At 41.7% G+C, this 25,936-nt stretch overlaps 2 pseudogenes across 1 annotated transcript; both read left to right on the forward strand.

Moving 5' to 3' along the window:
• Positions 1–708: 708 nt before the first annotated feature.
• Positions 709–2,932, forward strand: LOC146200819 (uncharacterized; annotated as a pseudogene).
• Positions 2,933–15,433: 12,501 nt separating this feature from the next.
• Positions 15,434–22,418, forward strand: LOC146200820 (uncharacterized; annotated as a pseudogene). The gene is made up of 2 exons (XR_014704683.1): positions 15,434–15,778; positions 20,233–22,418. The product of XR_014704683.1 is annotated as an uncharacterized LOC146200820 (transcript).
• Positions 22,419–25,936: the final 3,518 nt, after the last annotated feature.

A 25,936-nucleotide genomic window follows, 5' to 3' on the forward strand; every position in this document is an offset into this window, starting at 1 on the left:
GGCGGTCAGACCTGTGACGCAGCAGGGGGTGCTAAGAAAGCCTGGCTCCGCTGGACAGGCCGCCATTGGAAACTGAACTTGGCAACGTTTAATGCTAGAACCCTAGCCAGTGAAGCTAGCTTAGCAGTGCTGTTATAGGAACTAGAGGGCATGAAATGGGATGTCATAGGGCTTAGTGAGGCTAGGAGGCCGAATGAAGCATATACTGTACTGAAGGATGGGCATGTACTGTGTTATCGAGGCTTACCAGAGCGGCGACAACTAGGAGTAGGTTTCCTTGTCAATAAGTATATAGCAGGTAATATAGATGAATTCTATAGTATTAATGAGAGGGTGGCAGGCATCGTAATTAGGCTTAATAAGAGGTATAAACTGAAGGTTGTACAGGCCTATGCACCTACATGTAGTTATGATGACCAGGCAGTTGAAAGCTTCTATGAAGATGTAGAATCGGCAATGCGAAACGTAAAGACGCAGTATACTTTACTAATGGGCGATTTCAATGCCAAGGTAGGGAAAAAACAGGCAGGAGACAAGGCAGTAGGTGACTATGGCATTGGTTCTAGGAATAGCAGGGGGGAGTTACTAGTTGAGTTTGCAGAAAGCAATAACTTACGAATCATGAATACCTTCTTCAGCAAACGGAAGAACCGGAAATGGACATGGAAAAGTCTTAACGTGGAGACTAAAAATGAAATCGACTTCATAATGTGTTCAACCCCCGCCATTATGCAAGATGTAGAGGTAATCGGGAAAGTGCGATGCAGTGACCACAGGATGGTGAGGTCCCGAATTAGCCTAAATCTGAAGAAGGAACGCAACAGATTAGTAAAAAAGAAACCCATCAACGAATTAGCGGTGAGGGGGAGGGCAGAAGAGTTCAGGATCTCGCTACAGAATAGGTTTTCAGCTCTAACTGAGGATGGCGACGTTACCCTAGAGGCAAGGAACAATAATTTCAAAGATATCATTACTGAGTGCCCGGTAGAAGTAGGCGGTAGGATAGTTAGAGAGGATACCGGCAAGCTGTCTAAGGAGACGAAAGATTTGATTAAGAAACGCCAGAGTATGAAAGCTTCGATTCCAACAGACCAGATCGAATTGGCCGAGATATCAAAGCTAATCAATAAGCACAAGGTGGCCGATATAAGGAAGTATAACATGGAGAAAATTTAGCATGCTGTAAAGAACGGGGGAAGCCTTAAAGCGGTAAAGAAGAAATTGGGCATAGGCAAAAACCAGATGTATGCGATAAAGGACAAGGCGGGCAACGTCATCACTAATATTGAAAAGATAGTCACTGTAGCTTAGGAGTTCTATAGAGATCTCTACGGTAGCAAAAGTAGTCAGGACCGTAATGAGATTGACGGTAGGGAAAAACAGTCAGACGTTCCACCAGTGACGAAGGACGAGGTCAAGAAAGCACTAGAAACTATGAAAAGTGGGAAATCAGCTGGAGAGGATCAGATAACTACAGATTTGCTGAAGGACGGGGGGGGGGATATCGTGCTATAAAAACTGGCCACCCTGTATACGCAGTGCCTGGTGTCATCGACGGTACCGGAACCATGGAAGAATGCAGACATTATCCTCGTTCACAAGAAAGGGGACTCTAAGGACCTTAAAAATTACAGACCAATCAGCTTACTGTCTGTTACGTATAAGGTATTTACTAAGGTAATCGCTAATAGAATCAGGACAACCTTAGACTGCAATCAAGCAAAGGATCAAGCAGGGTTTCGGAAACGGTACTCTACTATCGATCATATCCATACCATCAATCAGGTGATAGAAAAATGCTCGGAATATAACCAGCCCTTATACATATCATTCATTGATTACCAAAAAGCATTTTCGTAATCAGTTGAAACCTCGCCGGTGATGCAGGCATTGCGAAATCAGGGGGTAGACGAGCCGTATGTGAAAGTGCTGGAAGATATATATAGTGGCTCCACAGCAACCATAGTTCTGCATAAAGAAAGTAACAAAATTCCCACAAAGAAAGGTGTTAGGCAAGGAGACACAATCTCCCCAGTACTATTCACAGCTTGTTTAGAGGAAGTATTCAGAGACTTGGAATGGGAGCAGTTAGGGATAAGGGTAGATGGAGAATACCTCAGTAATCTGCGATTTGCTGATGACATTGCATTGCTAAGCAACTGGGGGGATGAACTGCAAATAATGATTGATGACCTAGACAGGAAAAGTAGAAAGGTAGGCTTGAAAATCAATATGCAGAAGACTAAGGTAATGTTCAACAGCCTCGGGAAGGAACAGCACTTTACATTAGGTAGCGAAATATTAGAAGTAGTAGGCGAATATGTCTACTTAGGACAGGTAGTAACCGCAGATCCAGACCACGAAAAGGAAATAACAAGAAGAATACGATTGGGATGGAGCGCATTTGGCAAGCACTCGCAGATTATGACAAGCAGCTTACCGGTATCGCTCAAGAGGAAAGTATACAACAGTTGCATCTTGCCTGTACTCACCTATGGGGCTGAAACGTGGAGGCTAACCAAGAGAGTTCTACTTAAGTTGAGGACAACCCAGAGGGCTATGGAACGAAAAATGGTAGGGGTAACATTAAGAGATAGAAAGCGTGCAGAGTGGGTCAGAGAAATAACTCAAGTTACCAACATTCTAGTAGAAATTAAGAAGAAATGGACATGGGCAGGACATGTAGTGCGAAGAGAGGATAACCGATGGTCGCTGAGGGTAACAAACTGGATTCCAAGGGAAGGAAAGCGTAGCAGGGTACGGCAGAAAGTTAGGTAGGCGGATGAGATTAAGAAGTTCGCAGGGGTCAAGTGGATGCAGCTAGCACAGAACCGGGTTACGTGGAGAAATATGGGAGAGGCCTTTGCCCTGCAGTGGGTATAATCAGGCTGATGATGAAGATGATGATTGGCATGACGTAAAAAAAGTCTAGGTCATGTGGTAGGATGAAAAACTTCGATATAAGCATATCTTCACTCATAGTGATTCTTTCTTTAAAAGAAGGTTGGCTTAGTGCTTTAATGAACTGACATAAACTAGTGATTATGACACATTTGTTTTTTCATCCACCTTGTGACCTGGACTTTGATATAGCTATTGCTGTCTAATGAAACAAACATGTCAGAAAACAAATTTGGCTATAAATTATTTAGCAGTTATCAATAAATAACACAGGGTGATCTGTGTATTAGAGTGCCTTATGCATCAATACAAAGAACGAAACATGCAACATAGAATTCTATAGGTGCCTATACACTCCTTTAATGTACATGCCAGTATGAATATTCAGGAAAAAACTGGAAATCATTTTGCAATGCATGTAAATTACTTAAAAACTATACTTCACTCTATGAAGAAGTACCAAGCCCCTCAGCTAATCTTTTTAAAAATCAAGTGACGCCACACTTCATTAACTGAATACTGGTACACTGTTCTGCATTAACAGGCACAGAGAAAGCAATCAAAACACTTATTGCAGCCAACAAATTTCACTGCCTATTAAACTTATGAAGTTGTTTAAACATAACCATACTTTCACTTTGTCTTCACTAATGTGCTAAACAGTCAGAATAGAGTTCTAGTGCCAAAATAAGCAAAGAAAACCTTACTGTTGGTGCTGGCACCACAGTAGTTGATTCTGGGAGGGCATAGCTGTCCATCATTCGCTTGAGCCGCTTCACCATTTTTGCAGCATCTAAAAAAAAGGATGCAGAAAAACAGCAGCAGTTATTTTACAGCAATTATTTATATCTTGCCCTAGAAATCTGTGTTGATAAAAGCCAGCCCATGATATACCAAAACTAATATTCATCAAAAGTAGTGTTTAATGACTACAATTAGTGGACTGATTGGTCAGTACAAGTTCCATTCACTGAAAGCATGAATTCAAAATGCCAGCCATTTGCTCAGACTGTTTCATTGGATCATTAAATATTAGTGAAAAAGCAAACGCCCATGATTTTGCCTCGATTACCGTAGCAAGAACGTCTGCTAAGAAAACATTATGCCCCCTTGCAAATTTCACAGTGGGGCAATGAGTTTTGCAGGAGTAGTAGTTCAAACTACTACTTCTTGGTCGTGACCGATTTCTGACTGACCCCGACTTCTCGGTCGTGGTGTCATCTAAATCCTGATTCCAAAACTGTAGCCTTTAGTTTCAAATGAGTGACCCTGAATGCTAAAGGCTGGTGCTATGACCTTTGTGGTTATTAAAACGCACCCAAAATTATGTCATAGTTTGCCCGATTTACTGATACCGGCAGACAGAGTATTCAAGAAGATAGACTACACTTTTGATGTCACGTGTGTAATCGCCTTTTCTCTTTACCTTATCCAAGCATGTAAGCATTCAGGGTCACTCATTTCATCAACTAAAGGTGACAGTTTTAGAATCAGGATATAAATCACACCACAACAAGCATGTAAGAATTCAGGGTCACTCATTTCATAAACTAAAGGTGACAATTTTAGAATCAGGATATAAATCACACCACAACTGAGAAGTCTAGGAATCATTCTTAATCCATAAATTTAAAGCTGCCTCACCAGGCAATAATGAAAGCATTGAAAAATTAACCTGCCTGTCTTAATTTGCCCCGTTCGACGACCTTGGAAATATCAATGAGGCCGTGACTGGTATCTTATTTTCAAACCAAGTAAGCGTTCAATTGTGATTTTGCTATGCACATTTTTTTCTGTATTAATTAATTTCTCAGTAACCTCATATTTTCTTTTTTCACTACTGTGCATCATTCTTGTACATCCATTTTTTGGCTTTCATATAACCACTGCATGCTCTATATCGTACTGTGCTATGTTTGCATTTCGCCTTCACTGATTTGTTTGAATGCCCGACCTGGAATCACTATATGTAATCACAGCTTGTTTGCTCCATTGCAGTTTCATTTTACTGCTTTGGCATATGCCTTTTTGGGACATATTTCTATTTTTGTTATTTTCATGCCATGTTGATATCGCCAACCTACATTTAGGATGCTGCTAAGCATTCATGCTTTTTCTGATGAAGGCAGGTCCCAGGCTGAAACATTAAATAGTTGTAAGCCACAAAGGTCTTCATGTATATATATATATATGAAGGAAAGAAGCCAACAGTCAGCGAGGCCGAGGAAAGCGTCGGGGATGGTACTTTATGTCTTTCTTTTTTTTTCTTTGATGTTTGCTTAGATAATCACAGAAATTAGTAATGTAATCTGTTTAGGGGAAAGATAATTAAACACAAAGTAGAAGAAAAAACAACGTGCCGATGATGGGAACCGAACCCTAGACCTCCGAATAGCGCGTCCGATGCTCTTCCAACTGAGCTACATCGGCCGCTGTCCCCCCTGCTACTCGCCTAGGTATATATATATATATATATATATATATATATATATATATATATATATATATATATATATATATATATATATATATATATATTTAATCTCCGATGATGCTTTCTGGTAATTAAATGGCCCCTTCGTAGCCACATCTTGTTGATTTATAAAAGAAACACTGAAATGCTCACCACTTTTCTGTTATCATCATGTGTGAATTCTGTTAGTTTTCACATTTTAAACTAGCATTTTCTGGAAGTACCACTTTAGCATGAATACTGCATGGCTATGAAGACGATGCGAGTCTCATTTCACATGAAAAACCAAAGCTTCGCATAAAACGATGATGTTTTATAGTTCTGAAAAGCACACAGAGAAGTGCGGCTGAACCGCACATGCCACACCTCCACTTTTTGCCATTGCCACCTTAATTGTGCTTTGTGCTGCCATTTCTGCAATCTTTTGGCCATTACTTACCCTATCTACTTTACTGCAATTTTACTCTTTCACTTTCTCAACAGACTACACCACCTTCCTTCCATGTTTGTAGCCAGTTTTACTTTTTTTCCCTACAAGCCAGTTGCTTATGCAACTACACAAAGCCCTTGCAAAGCTAACTTAGAGCTGGATAACCTGTGCCAGTGTTAAAGGCCGCATTCTGCAGAAAATCTAGTGGTGGTCATGTGAGCACAAAAGACCATAAACATGCCTATGGCAAGCAGGGGCATAGCAAAGAAGAGGGGGGGGGGGGAAGGTTCCGCTAATTGTTAATCAACACCCCTCCTCCCCCAGCATTCTTCTTCTGAAGCCCCTCCCAAACAAATTTGCTGGTTATGCCACTGCTGGCAGGTGATTTGGCCAGGCACCGATCTGTCTGCGGGTTGTACAATGTCACTAAACCACATGGTATGGATTTTGAGATGGGAAGGTAAGATAATAGTTGGTCTTTTCATCCCGAGTCAAACTCTTATACTCTCAGCTCATGGACCATGCAGGCACATTTGGATGAATCAGTGAAAGTGGGCTTCATTCATATCTATGTTGGTTGGCCTTTCACATGATGTGGTAGCTTACGAGTATGCATGGGATAATAAGGCCACAAATTAAGAAATCAGTTATTTAACAAAGAGAAAAGTGCATGTATACATGAACGAGGATCTGAGAGAAATAACAGATGGGAGCCACTATTCTTTTTACATCGAGCCTGTAAAGGCAAAGCTTATGTGCCTATAAATGTTTTTAATAATAGATGTTTGGGCTTGTAAGCAGCTTATGTTGGGTGAGGCAGCACACAAATGGCTTCTATAATGACATCAATATGACACAAGCACTGGCTCTCAGCAAAAGTTTTTTAAGTAGCACATTATGTATATGGTATATGTGAGCAACCTAGGAAGCAACAAAGAAAAGGCATCCTGTGTGAGTGCGAACAACTACAAAAATGAAGGGTACAAACCATTAAAAAGCACCAGCTTTCTTCGTGAACAATAAAATGCAAGAATTTTCGGCACTGAAGCACTGTCGACTAAGTGAGCTCTGTATACATCATTATAATAATCTTTCATATTCTCATGGCTACACAGGCCAATTTGGCAGATGTAAACATTGCCGCAGGTCAAGGAATTAGGCAAACAAGCCCTCTGCATACTCTAAGAAGCAACTGTGACAGTGTCTAGTGCAAACTGAGTTTTCAGCCCACTCTCACTTGGCATGTCTATGCAGATCCATTGGCTATTCATGTGTAGAGAAAACATATCTACTTTAGCTCAACGGCGAATTTTTTCAACTAATGTGATAAACTGTGAATGTAAGGAACAGCCACAGCCTTTCAAGTACTTGCAGTTTGGACATGATGATGGCTATTGGAGAGATTCTACTTTCAGTTTGAGGTGCTCATCTATAGACACCAATAAAACATCTCATGCTGGAAAAATCTTTGATAAGGAATATTGAATGCAGTGGCATGTATGTATGATTCTTCAAAGCATTAGATACGCAAAGGTTCACGAAAGCTCTCTTACCAAGCTTAGATGAAATGGGTGAAGATAGGAAAATCGGCTTATTTGTTCTGAGCTTGTATATGGTGGCATGTGTAGTTTCCAAGGATAAAATCCTGAGGTTTTGAAACTGTAATGACTCATTTTGGGGAAATTTCATTGCTAGTAAAAAGGTGTTTGAGATGCTCGTAGAATTCCAGAAAACTTTATACAAAACACTGCCTCCTCATAACTGGAAAACAGGCTATTGCAAATTATTTACCAGTCATGTCCAGTTACCACTAATTGAGACAAAAACATTTTTACTCACAATAGTATGAAATAGCCCTGGCTACACAGCATGGAATACCTATACTAAGTAATCTATCATTAAAATAAAGGAAAATATAGAATACTGTCAAATTTCTGTTACCTTGTAATGAAAAAAATCACGTTTAAAACAATGTTTCTTCTAATTTGGGCTTACCAAGAGAATCTCGAGCCTGCTGAAGTTCGTATTTCAGTTGGCAGTTGGCTTGCTTTAACTCTTCATTTTCTTCTTGGAGCTCATTATTCTTTCTTTTAAGCTCCGCCACTTCACTCTCCGGCATCTCCTATATGCATTGAGAATGAAACCATTAATTCCAAACACAGGTGATCAAAACAAGAAGGGGACTGCCTTCTTTCAGAAGGAACCTTGGCAGTCGCTGTAAAGGCTTCGTTCTGACCAACAGGTCACCCATTATATCTTATGTGTCCCGACTCAGAGCTACTATGTTACTGTTACAGAGCAACTGTTACAGAGCAACCAAGGTGGACACTAGCACCTGGCCCAGAAGTCTGGAGCTGGAGTCTATTTTCGACTTTTGTAGCCCGATACGTGTTGCTCGAGTGCCCTACACAAGGGTGACGTCAACTGTACATCTTCCCACATGTTAAAGGCACCTAGCTGATGCACGATGCCGACAGTGCCCTTCACAAATGAATCTGCATGCTTTTTTTTACACAATTGTTTCTTGATCTTATTAAGAACAGTTTGGCAACACAAGAAAGCAAGATTTTTGGAGGCAGACAACACCACGGGTACTTTGACCCCAACGTTTAGGATCAAGAAAAAAGAATGTGAAAAAGCATACAGATTGGTTTATGAACTATGCCGTAGGAATCGTGCATCAGATGCCTACTAGATGTATCAGATGGAAGATGTACATTGGCAAGACTGGCCGATGTATTGATGATCACCTAGCAGAGCATAACGAGATTTGAAGAATGGGCCAGGATTCCATTTAGCACAGCAAGTTTGCAGAGGAAAAGACAGGAAGTTCCGTGAAGCCAGGCTGAAAGAAACAAAAACAGGAGTAGGGCTAAGCTAGCCCGGGAACTGCTGGAGATATGCGATACCAAAGGAAAAGGTAGTGATTGTGTAAGCACACCATCCATTTCCATGCATAATAAGGAAGAGATTTTTAGATACAACACGGTGAGACACATGCATGCCTAGATCCGGTGCTTTGATCACATTGTCTACATCTCGCACACATGTTTTGATTTCTCCTCTCTATCTTGATTCTCTTGCCTTATATTCACTTCCATGTGGTGTGAATAAACCGTTTTAAGTTGCCCCTGTCCTGTCTATCTTTTTCTCTATGATCTGTTTTCGCACTTCGTTCAAGTGAACATGCACAAAATGGCCCCCAGCAAGTATTATTAAGGCTAGAAGAAAGAAGAGTAAATGGATATAATGATGTGCTACCTGAAATCAAGAAAAAAAGATTAGCATAAAGCCTGTGACATGAATGGGAGATATTGATGGCTAATTTATAGGCAATGAGGTGCTTTGGAAAAAAAGGCTCATATAGCAGGCAGTGGCAAAGAATGAGGAAGGCAGATGAAATTAAGAGGTTTGAGATAAACGGCTGCACTGAGCACAGGACACAGCTAATTGTAATTCAGTGGGAGAGGCCCTTCTGCTGCAGTGATTGTAGCTGGGCTGATCATAACGAAACAGCATTAAACCAGGGAGAAACAAAGAGGAGGTTTGCTGTGATATTCATTGCTTAAGATGCCCAATGCCAACAGTATGGAAACAAATTAGGTTCTTGCTGAAACACTGTCACAACCAATAATTAGATGTAATAACAAGTAGCACTGCAGACTTTGTGCAATAAGTTAAATTTCAAAACACTGAGAGTTTTGGTTTAGCATTTGGAAAACATGAAATAAGTGACAATATCAAATTTATCGGTGACAAGGTGCAACTATCTCTGTGAAACCAATTAATATTACTTCCTTCTGCACCAAGGCAGATCACTGCCACATGCTGAACGATACATCAGTAGGCATGTTATCATGCAAAAAGTGATGGATTAATCATACTTGAAAGCTACTACTACCTAGCAAAATATCAGCACTTCACACCATGTAAACTAAAAAAAAAAGAACAGCCTGACAGGGCACATATCACTTTGCAGACGACAACATATACAACATTCCTGTTAAAACACCAATTCATTCTTCATTGAAACTTCTTGATTAATGACCGGCATTTACCTCAGAAAGAGGGAAAGAGAACAAAAAGTACTGCTTGCCTGCTGACTTTCCATAGATGAAGACTCTAAACGCGTACGTTTTTTTTCCATTGAGGAACGGCTGCCTGGAATGTGTCCAACATCACGTGAGGGTCCATGTCACAATTTACAGTACAAAACAGGGCGAGATGGTACACTGCATTAATATGATCAGTTCTTAACAATTAGCTGTGTTTTATTTGTGGACAATGGATATGTCTCCCAGTTAACAGCAATCAAGAGTTTAAAGAAGGCGGGGTGTCTTAGGCAAGTGAAAGTACTGTTGAGAGTCATGTGGCCTAGCTGGTTCGCCATATTTTTTTTTTCTAGAGAGACAGTTTATTTGTTAAGTAATCAGTCAGCTTAATAAATATTAGCTTCTAGAAGAAAGTTTAGATTTTGTTTCTTTTCATAGGGTTTAATGTCCCAAAACGGATCAGGCTATAGGTAATGCTGTAGAGGAGAGCTCTGGAAATTTTGACCATCATAGCATGTTTAATGTGCACTGACACTGCACAGTACAGGGATGACTTGCTCTTTGCATCATCAAAAAGTGGCCTCTAGGTGGGATATGAACGTGTGCCCTCGTGTTCAGCTATGAAGTGCTATTATAACCATTTAAACACCCCAGTGGGGCTTTGCCCAATGTAAGTCTCACCAGAGTGAGAGAAACCTCATAAATAACCACTTAATTACACTATATACCTATGCCCATGCTCTATTCTGCAGGGTCTTTTTTTCTGTTTTTCAATGTTTATATGAGGACACAAAGCTGCCAGTTTACAGGGGGCAGAGAAAGCTTCCAACACGTCAAAATTTGAAGCTACTTTTTCCAAGTTATGTGCTACTAGATGGCTGTAGGGAATACCCATTGGCCTATTTATTTTGAGATCGTGATTATACTGTTTACTTCTTTTTCCCTTTATGCTTTGAAGAAGCGACTTCACTACTCCCATCATGACTGATTGAGGGAAGCCTGCATTTTGAAGCCTATAGCTATCTGTAGCTGGAAGCTTGCGTAAAGGAAAGAGAAATCATAAAAGCAAAGAGAAATAAACAGTCTAATTCCAATGCCAAAATAAAAAGGCCAGTTGTTATTCTCTAAAGCCATCGAGTAGCTAATACCTTCAAGAAAGTAGCTGCAAATTTTAAAGTGCGAGGAGTTTTCTCGGCCCCCTGTAAACTGGCCGCGTTGTGTCCTGATATAAACACAGAAAAAAAAAAGCCTGCGGAACAAAGCATGGGCATAGGTACATAGAGTGTAATAAAGGGGTTATTTATGAGTTTCCTCTGACTTAAGGTAAAACGTACATTGGGCAAATGGATGCTATTTGAACAAAAGGTTAAGGGAGCATGAATGCTCAATGGACTCTGGAATGGAGTCTAATCTGCCGCTGCATTGCAATGACTGTAATCTAAGCCAGTAAAAACTCATTCTAGAAAAGATGGTGGTTTTACAGAGCTAAAAACCGCAAATGCATTGCCTGTGCACTGAAAGAAGCTTTTTGAATTAGGATAAAGAGTCAAAATTATGTAGTCGTTCCCCTAGAGTGAAGAAAGCTTTTTAGAAAGATTAAGCTGAGCAAATAACAAGTGTACGAGTAGTGCTACTATACTTCTTGTACGAAGAGGACGAAACTCTTTGTGAATGTATTACGCAGTTACATGTGTTTGTTTCTGGTTTGTATGCTTTCAATTTTTTTTTATCCGGTATCTTGCCTTTACAACCCCCCAAACCTATCACTGTGTCCCAATCATCACAGGGCTTTTTTGTTTGCCTGTTCTGCAGTGGCACAAGGTGATTAGTGCACAATGCATTGACGAAGGTTTAAGATGTTATATGGTTTGGTTATAAATTTCTGATGGGGTTGCCATTTTTTTTTTTTTGCCTTTCGATTATGTGTCTTCTGATCCCTTCCAAAATGTTACTTTGGTCCTTTTACCACGTGCATTTTGTTTTTAAGGAACTGTCGGTCATGTGTATTGGCTTTAGCCCACCTTACGTTAAACATATGTATGTATCCCTTTATTATTAGATTACTGCACAGCTTTATGATGCCTACGCTAGCTGATAGGTGGTGTGACAGTATCCCTATATATTATGTGTGTCCTTCAATAAAAGAATCATTTGCCAGTAGCATGTTGTCCACTCTGCCTCATGTGTTCGTCTGTTTTACTGTAACTTTTCTTCCGTACAATCATGAACCAACTGGCACAGCAACAAGTTTTACGCAAACACTACATGCTAACATTAATCGCATTTACTAAAGAGCTCCCGCCGTGATGGCACAGTGGTTAGGGCGCTCGAGTACTTTGCTCAAGGATGGGGGATCAAGCCCCCAGTCTCGGTGGCCACTTTTCGTTCAAAGTGAAAAGCAAGGCACCTATGTGCTGTGCGACGTGAGTGTATGTTAAAGAACTCCAGGTGGTCGAAATTTCTGGAGTCTTTCACTATGACGTCTCTCATAGACCGAGTCACTTTGGGATGTTAAACCCCCAAACCAAACCAATCCTAAAAAGCAAAGCAACTCAGAGCCTGTGTGTGGAGGCTTCTGTACTGCCAATACTTTCAAAAACATTCTAAGGTATGTGCCTAGCCCTACATTCACGTGACTGGACTGTACAGAGTAGTGCATTATGTCCATATAAGTAATTCTGGAAATGCCATGGCACCTGGATGTGTTGCTAATCAGGGCACTTAAGAAAAACATACATTAGAAGAACTCAGCAAAAGAACAAAATTAAAAGTATGCCAACTGTTAACAGTATACTGCAGGTGCCAATCACAGAACAAAATGCAAAAAATAGTTAAATTATTGCATCAATTTGGTACCAGCAAGAGGGGAAAAAGTTCTTCAGGTTCTGGTTTTGGAAACCTCATCACATAAGTTGTTTATTACGCGCATCCTGAACAAAATGTCTAAAGAAGCAATGCAACTCTTTCCAATTTGTTTAGGCATAAAAAATTCGAGTTGCGTAATCAATAGAACAATCCTGAAACCGATTCCATTCTATGTCTGTATTTCCCGCCTTGCTGCATTAACTAATGCGATCCTCAACTTTGATTCCCACCAAACTGCGTTTTGTTCATCGGCGGCCGCGGGATTTTGGCGGAAAGCAATTGGGGGGGGGGGGGGGGCAAGGTCTGGTGTGGCTTGTGGGGTGCGCTTGCGCAAGCCCACCCCCCCTGATGGAGTCGGCGTTTTTGTTATTGCGCGTTCAACTGTGGTACCCAGAACGTTTTCTACAACTCAGCAGCAAGCGACAGCTGTTAAAAGAGCGAAAAATTTCGAACGGGTTGTAACTGAAAACTGGCCGCAACTCGTGCAGTGGCGTGCGTTAGGCTGGGACACCTCCTAGACAGGACATGCAAGGCATGAGTGCGCCGCATCTTGCCACCGACGACAGAGCGCGGCGCATTCCCGTTGTATAGCACGCTTGCAGACGCTGCGGCATTTCTCGACGGCGGCCGATATCAACACAGTTAATTCTATCTATCCATCCAAGCTCCAACGAAAGGGGGAAAAACGGCGAAGAATTTCAAGCGGTCATGTTTTAAGCAAATGCGGCGTTTATACAAACAATAAAATGGTCCCCGAAATCTTCGAGCCCATCGACAGAATGGGGAGGGGGGCAGTGCGAGTTTCCGAACATCCGGCAGGGGGGTCCTACTCGATCGAACGCGTGCAGCACGCGTTGTTTTGACGTCATTTCCTGCGCACCGTGTACACCCAGTACACCTCAGTCGGGCACATTAGCCGAGGACGCTGCATATAAATTGAACAGTTGTGGGGAAGGAACAGCATATAATAAAGTGACGAAGAGCGGGAAACTAAACAATATGAAATGAAATTGTTGCATTAGTCCTGCTTCGAGCTGTTGTACTGACGATTCCTGGTGAGCCTACCCTGCACGTACTTAACCGTTCCAAACTGTCCCTTCGAGGGCGGTAAATTCAAAAAATGACATTGAAGTGATGATTTATAAACTTTGTTATGCCCACCTACCCTACTCATGACTGATTACATGAACACCGAGCGGCGATAAATTCGTATTCAGATTGATCGAGTTCTATAATCGGATCACATACGCTGAAATAAATTAACGGAAGACAATATTAGCGAAACGATTTATTCGCACTTTGTTTTTGAAAGTACATGCGCCAACGGCCATTGAAAGAATAGCACAGGGCACCGGTAACTATGCACCACGGGCTTTGGATTCAAAGAAGGTAAATTTTTTTTCGACGAAGTCGCCTTCCATTAATTTACTTTTTACGGCACCTGTACAGCACTTAACCTACGTGCAAGTTGGCAGCAAGCACAATACGCCGAAGCAGAACAACACATGCATCTATACGGAACACTGCGTAACAAAGAGCCAGTAACAGTCGATGAAGGTAAAAATCTCCCAGCTATAGTCAAAGCATATACACGATAACGTGCTCATGTGTCGTCAACATACCTGAAATTGAGTAACGTCCGAGCTAAGCACAATTAAGAGCGCAGCGAAAACGTCTTTGTGATGAAAAGCATATCTACTTACCCACGGCTAGTATTTTGGCGGGAGCGGGCGCTTCTCCTGCCTTCCACATCACGTCGACAGCAACATCGTGCAGCCGCTGCAAAGCGCCCTTAGGGTCGTTCGTTATATCCAGTCCAATAGCTGGGTCGGCTACGTGCCGCAGGGGATACACATCCCAGGAATCTTCCTTGATCCACTTCACTAAAATGTGCAGCATTGTGACAGCACTTGGCACAGCGTAGCACAGTCAGCACAGCGACACAAGACAAAAGTTTAGATATTGAATCCGTATAACGGCTTGAGGCTACTGGATGCTGGATAGGATTTCATTTGGTCTGGTTTCGTTTCCGTGAATTTTATGTTACAAAATGTTAGGTCATTAGGTATGGTGGAGAAAATTGTGCTTTTATTTCATTCGCTAGAAGTTTATAACTGTATCTTGTCAACACCAATAAAGTTGCATGCAGCACAAGTACTGATAATATCCGTTTTGTGAAACCGAAACTGTAACTCTTAAACCGTGTTCTCTGGCTCCATTGCGCACGTTCGTTGCGTTATCGAGCCATAGTGTCTTATCTCGATTGCACTTATAAATCAGTCATGAATCAGTCAACGTAGAGGTGCGCGGCTCAGCGAAACCAAGCACCCGAATGCGAGCGATGCCGCTCCGTGTGTATGCTCACCGCCGACGCGCGTGCATCTCCCGTTACAGGCAGTTTGAGGTGGAGTGCGTGGACTTCGTTCGCTCCGCGCGCGCTCTCGATATCTCTCGTTGTTCTTTTTTTCTTCTCTTGTATTGATGTGCGTGCGTCTGGTTTTGACGCCTTTAAATGATCTCTCGTTACACAGTAGCGTGAGGTGGAGTACGCGGACTTCGATCGCACCGCGCGTGCTCCCGACAGATCACGTCAGGTATCTGTTCAGTAGGCTGGTCGGCAGTTCAGTCGTAAGTCAGTCGTAAGAACCTCCCGCAGACATGCCGAAAAGAAAGTATAAGCGATATCTTTACGATTCTGCTTGTGATGTACCAATGCGGACAAAACATAGGCAGAAATGCGAAGAAGCGGGACGCAGTGCTCCTCCAGCGGCACAGGTCGACTCCTCTACCTCTGAATCAGACTCTGAGGGAAACGCATCGACATCTGGCCCTCTCCAGACAACAGAACCGAGCGCGCATGATGTTGCAGTGATTGAAGAAGACAGTTACTCCGAAGCCCGGGAAAGTTACAGTGCAACAACGCTTTCGGACCACGGAAGTTCGACAGCCGCGAATCAACATCTTGACGACAGCTCCTCGCAAGATTCTTCATCGACAAGCGATGAGGATGACTGTGACTATGGAGCCGAGGAAATATCTGGTGCAAGAAACGAACTGGTAGGTTCGATTTCAAATCTATAAACCGCTAGTGAGGTTTCCTATGTAGCATTTACGTTTTCGGCGCCATGCGGAGTGCAAGAGCCCAGCCTCGCAGTTCGCTTTTTTTTTTACTTTAACTTTATAATGCACAATATGCACCACTCACCCAGAAATAAATTTTAGTGAAATTCCTTACCAGTTTTCGTTTTGCTGACCATTCAAGCAAAAAGTCTTACGAGTACATATCTAATGTGTGTGTGTGTGTGTGTGTGTGTGTGTGTGTGTGTGTGTGTGTGTGTGTGTGTGTGTGTGTGTGTGTGTGTGTGTGTGTGTGCGTGCGTGCGTGCGTGCGTGCGTGCGTGCGTGCGTGCGCGTGCGTGCGTGCGTGCGTGCGCGCGCGCGCGTGCGCGTGCGTGCGTGCGTGTGTGTGTGTGTGTGTGTGTGTGTGTGTGTGTGTGTGTGTGTGTGTGTGTGTGTGTGTGTGTGTGTGTGTGTGTGTGTGTGTGTGTGTGTGTGTCAGATGGAAGGTAAAACTTATGTAAACATTATGGCTTCTGCGCTGAAGGCACATAGGTATATAAAATCTATAAGGTCTATAAAATCCCTTTATTTTATGGAGAATTCTGTAGAGAACATACACAGTTTGACATTTTTAATTTTAAGTTAGGTACTTCCATTGGACGTTCTGTAAGCTGTAGAGGGATGGGAACAAGGGCTTCTTCATTTTGGTTTAGAATTCTGCTCATTCAAAAAAAAAAAAGGCATGCGTCATGCTTTGGGAGCAATTGCCTTTCAATCATATACACTGGCATATATTACAAGCCTAACCTACCTGTAACAAATAATGTGAGCAAAATGGAATGATGACAGTATTCAGGATGAGTTGCTTGATGTGTACTGCACAGATTTTGGCTCTGTGATGGAGGCATTACAGCCAAAACACATTGTCTTCAGCAGATGCTTTAAATTTAGCATGATAAGTTTAGTGTCTTGAGTAAACTTGAGTTTGATAGCCATGTACTGGCCTTGAACAGCTATTGCATTTTCAGAGAGCGATGCAGCAATCCCATAATTTTAAGCAGGATCCAGTTTCCTGCAACTTGCACATCAATTTATATATATCTGCAAATGCTGCTCGAATAAATGTTAGTGGCCAATCTCGCCTTCCTCTTTCAGTACTTTTTTTCTTTCCTAAGCTTCAAAGAGACCACAATACTCATATATAGTGACAGCTGGTTGATTCCAAGTAAATCAAACAAAGTTAGTTGGTCGACCTTTTAGATTTATTTCAAAATTCTATATACTGTTGCCTGATCACTGGATTCAAGGAGAGATCTGCAATTGGTTTGGCTGCCAAAATTGTTTTCGAGGCACAGGAAATTAATAATGACGAAAAGGTGGAGTGCCACGATTATGTTCTCTGCTGTTTTGGCAAATTTTGATTATGAAGTCCGCAAAATATAATAAAGTTAAATAGCTGAAATTTGTGTGACTGAATATATACATGGTTTTATTTGTTGTATTCAGTTATTTTTCGCTTTTCTGGGTAGTGTAGATATTTTCATATTTTTCTAATTTGGCTCGGAAAACGAAACTTTACTACTTTGCAGGCCTAATTGTCTCAAGAAACGTTTGTAGCGCGGCAATGATCACGCACTATGTTATCAGCATACTCCATCAAACTGCTAGAGCGTATATATATATAGATGCGATCGCGATAATTTCAAGGAGCTAGCGAGCAATGAAAATTCCAGAAGGCAATTAAAAAAATAAACATTTCTGATATTTCTGAAACCTTGTCCACCTGCTCTCCTCTACTTCAGCTTTCAAAATCAAAAACATATTGCATAATATTGTTTAATAAACAAAATTGCGCAAATTTGCGCCGAGACTAGCAATTGTAGATCTGACGTCTTGCCCAAGTGTATAAAATGCAGGCAGGATTGGATATCAGGTTGTTGAAAAAAGCCCAACAGTGCGGAAAAGAAGACGATTTGGCCGCCGGAGCGGCCGTGAGCGCGCGGGTGTGCGCGCATCCCACATGTTTGTTTTAAGAGGCGGCACTGATAGCTCGTTTTCGCGTCCTCGGAGCGATAGAGTTCCAAACAGTGGTACCTCTCGGGTGGCTGTTCAACGCATGTGCACTGGAGCTTCGCTATTCTATTCTCCCTTTGTTTACACCGCAACTAGACGCCGATAACACGGCGGTGAAGGAAGCAAGATCAAAGCGCTATCGGGGAGCTCCGAGCGCCCGCTTCACGCACGCGGGCAACACGCCGCCAACCGTTGCCACATGAGAAACTGCTCTGCGCCAGATGCGATCGGTAGAAAGCATGAGCGTGGCGGTCCATATCAAAGCGGGATATCGAATACGCAAAAAAAAAAAAATAATAATAAAGCAAAGCTACCAGTAACCGGATGCACGCGCTTATCTCAGATGACGATATGGATGAGAGATACAGACGACCTGGACTGCGTCTTTCGCCGCGTGTTCCGATCTGCTCTTTACACATCATGCCGCATAGCCGGGACTGCATGGAAGAAACTGTAGGGCCATTTGTTTAAAGCTACACCACCTACACCAGTGCAACAAAAATCCATTGTAGGTATAGAAGATTTGCTACACTGGTGTAGCAGGTGTAAATTAAACAAATGGCCCTAGTACAGCCATCCTTATATTTAATAATATAGCGTGAGCGTCGACCAAGCAGCTGTTGGTCAGCGCTTTATAACTGCGATAAGCGTACAACACGGCTAGAGACAACATCGTCTGCTAGGCTATTCCGAGCACGAGAGCACACGCACTGCCGCAATATCTGTTCGCGAAAAGTGCATGCACAAGAATAAGATGTAACAGACATGACTTTCCTCTTTTTTTTCCTATTACGGCAAGCCACGCTGGCGAAACTGAGTTAATGTAAAAAAAAAATAAACAAAGCAAAAATACCAGCACGCGAAAAGCATTTGCCTGGAAAGCGAGCCTTCTGATTTGAGCAGCCCTTAGGTGGGCACATGATAGAAGAGGCAAATAAAAACAGGCAAAGCACGTGTGCTCTACTGGACGACATTGTTTCTTTTTTTTTTTTTTGTAAACAGATATTGTGGCGGGGCGTGTGTCCTTGCGATCAGAACAGCCTATAGTAGACGATGCTCTACCTTCGTGCGTGTGCGCGAACCCTCGCCGTGTTGCACGCTTATCGCGGTTACAAGGCGCTGGCCAGCAGTTTGGTCGACGCTCGCGTTTTATTATCAAAAATCAGGACGGCTGTACAGGAATGAAGGCAATGTGCGTTGTGATTCGAATAAATGATTGCAGCCCAAAACATTGTGTTTTAGTGAGGAACTTCTCTATAACTTTCGTAACCTTCTCCATTTCACTAAAAATTATTTGGAATACGTTGCTGGCTCATTAATTCTTATCGTCTTTTTGTGTAATCCGCATTTTGGTGAAGGTGAAATGCAAAAATTCCGAGTCATTCACTACGGTTTCTCACACAGCTAATTTAACGTCGAGACATAAATATACATACAATGTTATGCCGAAATTGAAAAATTGTGCGCGATTCACAAATGTCTTAGAATTTCAGACCCGCGTGGTGCTGCGCAAGTGCCTTGTTGAAGTCGCCATAATTACTAATGCAAGAAAATTGTACAATATGTTTTAATGATTCTGGAAACTGAAGCAGAGTAGAATAGGTGGACGAAGTTTAAGGAATATAAAAAATTGATATTTTTTTAATTGTCTTCAGAAATTTTCATTGTTCGTACTGTTTTCTTGAAATTATCCTATATACCTCTGTATTAAAACTTTACATAGATATCAGCTTTTGCAGTTTGATAGATAAGAATGCTGAGAACATAGTGCGGGATTATTGCTGCTGTGCCACAACTCTTTTAGATAAAGGCCATGCAAGTAGGTAATATTTCGTTTCCTGGGCCCACTCTAAGAAATTTTATAAAAATATCCACTGCCCAGAAAAGCCAAAATTAAGTGAATATCAACAAAAACATGCATATATTTAGTCAGAAAATGTTCAGCTACGTAGTATTATAATTTGCGTAATTCATAACCGAAGTTTGCTAAAACGGCAGGGAAGATAAGCGCTGCACTCCACCTCTTCCGTCATTAATAATTCCCTGTACCTTAAAGAAATTTTTGGCAGCAAAACCAATTGCAGATCTCTTCTTCACACTCATCATGGCAACAATATAAAATTTAAAATAAATTTAAAACGTCGACCGACCATCATTTGTTTCGTCTTATGTAGAATCACAGTGGGCATATTGCATATGTGATTTGTGGATATCAGGTCCATTTGTTTGGATAATCTGTAGGTCTTAACATAAAACATTAGATACTTGATTACTCTATAAACTAGTAGAATGTGCGAGACTGGGTGCTGAGAATATGGTTGGTCAGGCCTGTGTAAATTGAAGTCTTTATCTTACATGCTATTTATTGGCTCTTTCAGGAAGAGCTGCTCTACCCCACAGCAAAGCTGTCAAGAGGCCAAAGTATTGTCATGGTAATGGCACACACACTAAGGCATCATTCTTCGAAAGAGGGCATGGAAAGCCTGCTTACACTGCTTGAAGCACATATGCCACAAGGAGCTGACTTTCCAAAGACAAAATTTTTGTTCTTCAAGAATTTTTCATCTATTTTTGAGTCCGAGCATGTGACACACATGTATTGCCCAAACTGTTTGGAATATTTGAATGCACTACCTGGTGCAAGCACTGAACTAAAATGTGCTCAGTGTACTTCGGTGCACAAGGTTTCTGAGCTCCTGAAAACTGGGTCATTTTTTTTTAACGCTAGATATTGAGGCTCAAATTAAGGAAGTGCTTTTAAGTGGCAAGCTAATAGAGAGACGTAGTGGTGCTGCCTATGATGTTTGTGATATCACAAAAAGCCAAGCATACTGTAGCTTGCCGCTAAAAGATGGTGATATCTCTGTCACATGGAATACAGATGGTGTTCCGCTGTTTGAATCTTCGGGGCACAGTGTGTGGCCATTATTACTGGAAGTGAATGAACTTCCATATAAAGACAGAGTGCAAAAGCAACTGCTGTTTGGTTTATGGTTTGGTGTAGCCAAACCAAACATGAACACATATCTCAGGCCATTTGTAAAAACAATGAACACCCTTTCCACAAAAGGCATTACATGGACAGGAGATGATGGACAATGCAAGGTGTGCAAAGTTTACTCAGGGCCGTGCACCGTTGACACTGTTGCGCGATGCATGATAATGAATATGAGGCAATTTAATGCCGCATATGGGTGCCCATGGTGCGAGCAAACAGGAGAAGTGGTTGATAAAGGCAAGGGTCACAGCCGTGTTTATCCAGTGGTGGATAGTGCTGCGAGACCAAGAACTCAAGAGAGTTTTGTCAGTCAAGCAGAGCAGGCACAGAGAGAAGGGAAACCTTGTAGAGGTATTAAAGGCCCTAGTGTTCTGTTCTTCATCCTGTTTTTTAGCTTTCCGGATTCGTTTGTTGTTGACTACATGCATGCTGTATGCAATGGATTTGTAAGGTCAACAGCTTTCATGTGGTTCGGCAGCAAACGCCGCTTTCAATATTATCTTGGAGGCCACATTAAAGAAATAGATGCAAGACTGCGACAATTAACACCCATTTGGGAAATGACACGTTTACCACGATCCTTGTCTGAAATGAAATACTGGAAGGCATCGGAATGGAGGGATTGGCTGCTATATTTTTCTCCAGTTGTTTTAAAAGATTTCTTGCCAGACAGATATTACTGCAATTGGATAAAGTTTGTGCAGGTTATGCATTTCTGTTTGCAGTCCTCCGTTCTCGTTGACAGGATCAAAGAAATCAAAAAGCTGTTAACAGAGTTCTTAAAGGAATATGAACAGCTATACGGCATCCAGAGCATGACATACAATGCTCACATCCTATCCCACATGGTGGATCATGTCAAACTGTGGGGACCACTTTGGGGATTCTCAGCTTTTCCATTCGAGTCGGTCAATGGCAAGCTTGTACGCTTAGTGAACGATATGCCCACTCACAGATTATACAGAAGTTTTCAATTTTGTAGAGTCTGCCACGAATATTGTCTATGACCACTAAATGGCAAAACAATGAACTTAGGCTCTTTGTTTGGTCCCTGGTGAAGGGTTATACTTTGAGGAGGGCCAGGTTCCACAGTGGCAGTATAGTCCTTTATGGAAAAGGGCGCATAGAACAGGACACTATAAAGTACAAGAAGGCGACAATTGGTGCTTTCACATATTGTGTCAGTTCAATGGACAAGTCACGACGAAGGAATTCCTTTGTTATGTTTCGTGACAATGAATTCGGACGAGTTATTGACATTCTGACTGCGAACAGTGAGCCTTCTTGCAGTTCAGGAGATAATGTCCTGTTCACAGTCCAAAAGTTGAATGTTGTGGATGTCTTTTTAGCCTCTGGAGTTGGCTGTGGCTCCGTTCGCTTTGTCACTGTTAAAGAAACCAGTGACACCTCTGAAGTGAGAGCTATTGAAGCAAAAAAATGCATAGCTCTTTTTTGCGCAGGAACAACAATATTGTGCTATATCCCAGAAGAATATGCTTTGGAATCTAACTAGAAACATTGATTTAATTTGTATTTTCTGTGGCATGGACAGCCCATTTGATGTGTGCCAACGAACAGTGTAGCTATATCCACTTAGTATCTATATTGCACATACTGTGCAGCCAGAGCAATGTTGGAGATATTTGAAGAGTGTACATACAGTTAAATTGCAATGTCAGTAGAGAATAAATATACTTAAGGTTAGTGAAGAAATTCTTGTTCTTGTTTTTCTTTCAGGTGTTCATTATGCTACTTTACTGAAGAGTTTTCACAAAGTCCACTTGTTACTTATCATTAATGATCTGCCAGCAATTGCTACGGTCTTCCTGAACTTTTCACTCAAATTTGTGTATACCTATAATGCCAAAACTTAGAATCATTTGTGTCCATAATATATACTAGGCCAATTATGAAATTGTTTGGCTGGCAGTTGTGATGTGGATTCGGCTATGATTGTTTTGTGTTTGTTAATTTAGGTTATAACGTTTGGTCAAAGATAAGGCCTGCTCTTATAATTAATATAACTTAACTAAGGCTGTTGATAAATGTTTGTTAGGTGGGCCGAATGCATTTTTTCTTTGGGTGGGTAGGACATATCAAGTCAATGTTTTTCAATGTCTGATTTATCACAAATTTTTCTCAAAGGTTTGGTGTCAAGGGTACAATGGTGTGCTGGGCTACATCATAACAAGAAAAATTAAAGGGATCGAGTTGCAAAATTGTTGTGCAGTGCCAACTACTTTATTTATATCTCAATTCACTTCCAAGAAAATGACAACTGGCATTGAATACTAGTTCTTCTAGGGTAATTAACTGTTTGTGAGTAAATGCAGTTGACAGATTGCAAGACTGTTCACCGAGTGCATAAAGAAGGAGGCAAATAAAAGCAATGTGTCTTTGCTTGCTATACATCAGTTGCATGCCGACTGCGCACAACCAATTGTGGAGAAGCCATCAATCTGTATGATTTGGGGGGGGGGGGGTGCAAAGGTGCAAGAATGGGCAAAATTACCTTTGCAGCTTCTTGAAAGTAGTATACTTGCATATACACTTGCTGGACAGAGCATGTGCATAGCAAGCAGCATGACCATGACAGGCATATATTGGACATGGCTTTAGCCATGGGCTACAGTAACATCAGCCATATCTTTAATGACAATTCACTGGCTATGTTGAACATATTCGTTCATCCGGTGCTCTTAGTTCTTCTCTTGTGCCGTCCTTTTGGCACAGTCCAGTTTTTCAATAACGCATTACCAACTAGCCCCCCCCCCCCCCCATTGTACCCCATTGTACTCTATTAGATTTCATATTTTTAGACATTTCATTTATTGCATGATATCATAAATAACTGCCTACAAGTTGATACAAGTACTATTCTTTATGTGTGTAAGTGTGCACTCAGGAATCAATGTTTTTACCTCATAAATAATGTATGTTCTTATATCTGTGTTGCTTGTTTCTTCAGAAAGATTACAAGGGTGTCCATGTATTTACCATTCATCTCTTTCTGTATTGCACATTTGTATTATGCAATGCAGTGGCCCTGCACCCTCTTTTTCTCAATAAACTCATTCATTTAAAGCTGTGTTAAGGTATGTCTGATGAGCGAGTGCATTTTTTCACCACTACATCATTAATCCTTTGTACATATGTATCTCACACTTTGAGGCTCTGGTACGATAGCATTCTCAATCCAATTTAACGACTGCTTTTCTCAGTCTGCGATAGAGGCTCGTTTGTATATTTCGAGTGCACGAGCAGCTGTTGGTGCTGCGAAGTGCACAGAAACATATGATGTCTTTTGATTATTGTGTACTGGTTGCAGTAATTATGTCCTTGAGTAGTAGCACTGAACTGCTACTCCTGGCTATTTCCATGGAATCGCGAGGCATATATTTTCTACCTTCTACCAAGCGAGAACTGATATATCTCAGCTCGTGTACGTACAAGTGACATCAGCGTCTGAGGAGGGGGTGCGCTCAGCTCAAGCAAACCTTGAACATGCGTGTGGCTAAATTCTGTGTTTGCAACTCCTAGGACAAGCAGGGGTGGAAGCACTGCTCCATTTGCTTCATTCTACTGCAAACTCCGTTCCCTGCTCTATCCTGCTACAAAAAAGAATACTTCTCCAAAATTGCTCGAAGCAACTGCCACAATGTTTTTGCTATCAAAATTATTTGAAAATGGGAATGACGGCAGTGCACCGGTGGCAGAGGTGTAACACGTCTTGTGCTGGGCTTAATACAAATAAAATGGCAATTCTAATAATTTTGCTGTGAAAACAAGCTGGTTCTTCAACACCAAGCACCTTTGTCAAAGACAAGCATGTCAAACCTTCGTCACAAAAAACCATACATGTACTTGAAGTATTATGGGGTGGTGTGTAGAAGGTGCCAATTGCTAGAAATGTGAAGTAAAGAAGCTGAATGATGAAAAGGCTGTATACCCTTGAGTGCCATCTATCTTTCCTGAAGGCACTACCGCTTGGGAATTTATCAGCAGAGGTGAGGATTACAAAAGTACATGCACAATATAGAGAGCAGAAATGTCTTCAATCTAGTGGAAGTTGCTTGAATGCATTAAAGTGATATACTGCACATTTGAATCTATACAAACAAAATGGGGAAAGCCAATAGGTCAAACATGATGTTCAGTTATGAAGTGCTCAAGCAAGCATTTCATTAACTACTAGTTTATTCCTAATTGCTCCTTAGGTCAGCATGTGTTACTTTAAACATCTTTACATGTTTCGACCATTTGTCTTTGTCAGGGATGCACACATAATCTGAAAAAGCATTTAATGTTGCACAAAAGGAATCAAATTAGCGATTTTGCATATCAGGAATAGAAAACTATCGAAAGCGGTTTCCCTAAGAAACGCGTGCTGTAAAACATAATTAAATTTCTCAAAACTCTCCTTTCATTACTCCAAAGCTGCTCCAAAATGGTATTATTATTGCGGCGTGAGCTGCTCCAAAATGCTCCAGCCTGCTTCCACCCCTGGAGAAGACAAATCTGCAGGTTGAGCGCCTTCGTTGTCTTCCCCTTACTATCCAAACTGTTTATCCATAAGTGGATTTTACACCAGTGTCTCCATCGCGGCAGGCAGTCTCGTCGGCTTGCCGGCCATTTCGCCGCGGTACAAACGTATTAACGACGCGCCTTTTTCCATGGCTGTGAGACATAACCTAAGCTAATATTCAAAGGAGAACATATTCGCTCTGTCGCATGTGAAGAACTAACATAACGTTCCCAATGGATCGCAACATATGGATGGATGAATATGTTCAGCTGCAGCTGGTCGATATCCCGTGGTTCTGCATGGTGAAATGCGTGTAATTAATTGTGTCGTAAGGGTGCTTAATTGATTTATATAGCAAGGTCGGTGCGGTGATATAATTCACAAGGCTGCATGAGCGCGTTGTGAAGGCAGCGAGCGATTATACGTGTTTTTGCAGGCGCATTCTGTGCCGTTGTGCGTGCTAGTTCGCCGGGCACCCCCCCCCCCTCCTTTCTGCGCCTTCCCTCCCCCCGCTCTCTTACCTTACCAATAGCGCGGCTCCATTCCCTACCCTTGCCCT

Source organism: Amblyomma maculatum, chromosome 2 (assembly GCF_055883805.1).
Source record: "Amblyomma maculatum isolate TAMU_Amacu chromosome 2, ASM5588380v1, whole genome shotgun sequence".
In the NCBI taxonomy this organism is placed as follows: domain Eukaryota; kingdom Metazoa; phylum Arthropoda; class Arachnida; order Ixodida; family Ixodidae; genus Amblyomma; species Amblyomma maculatum.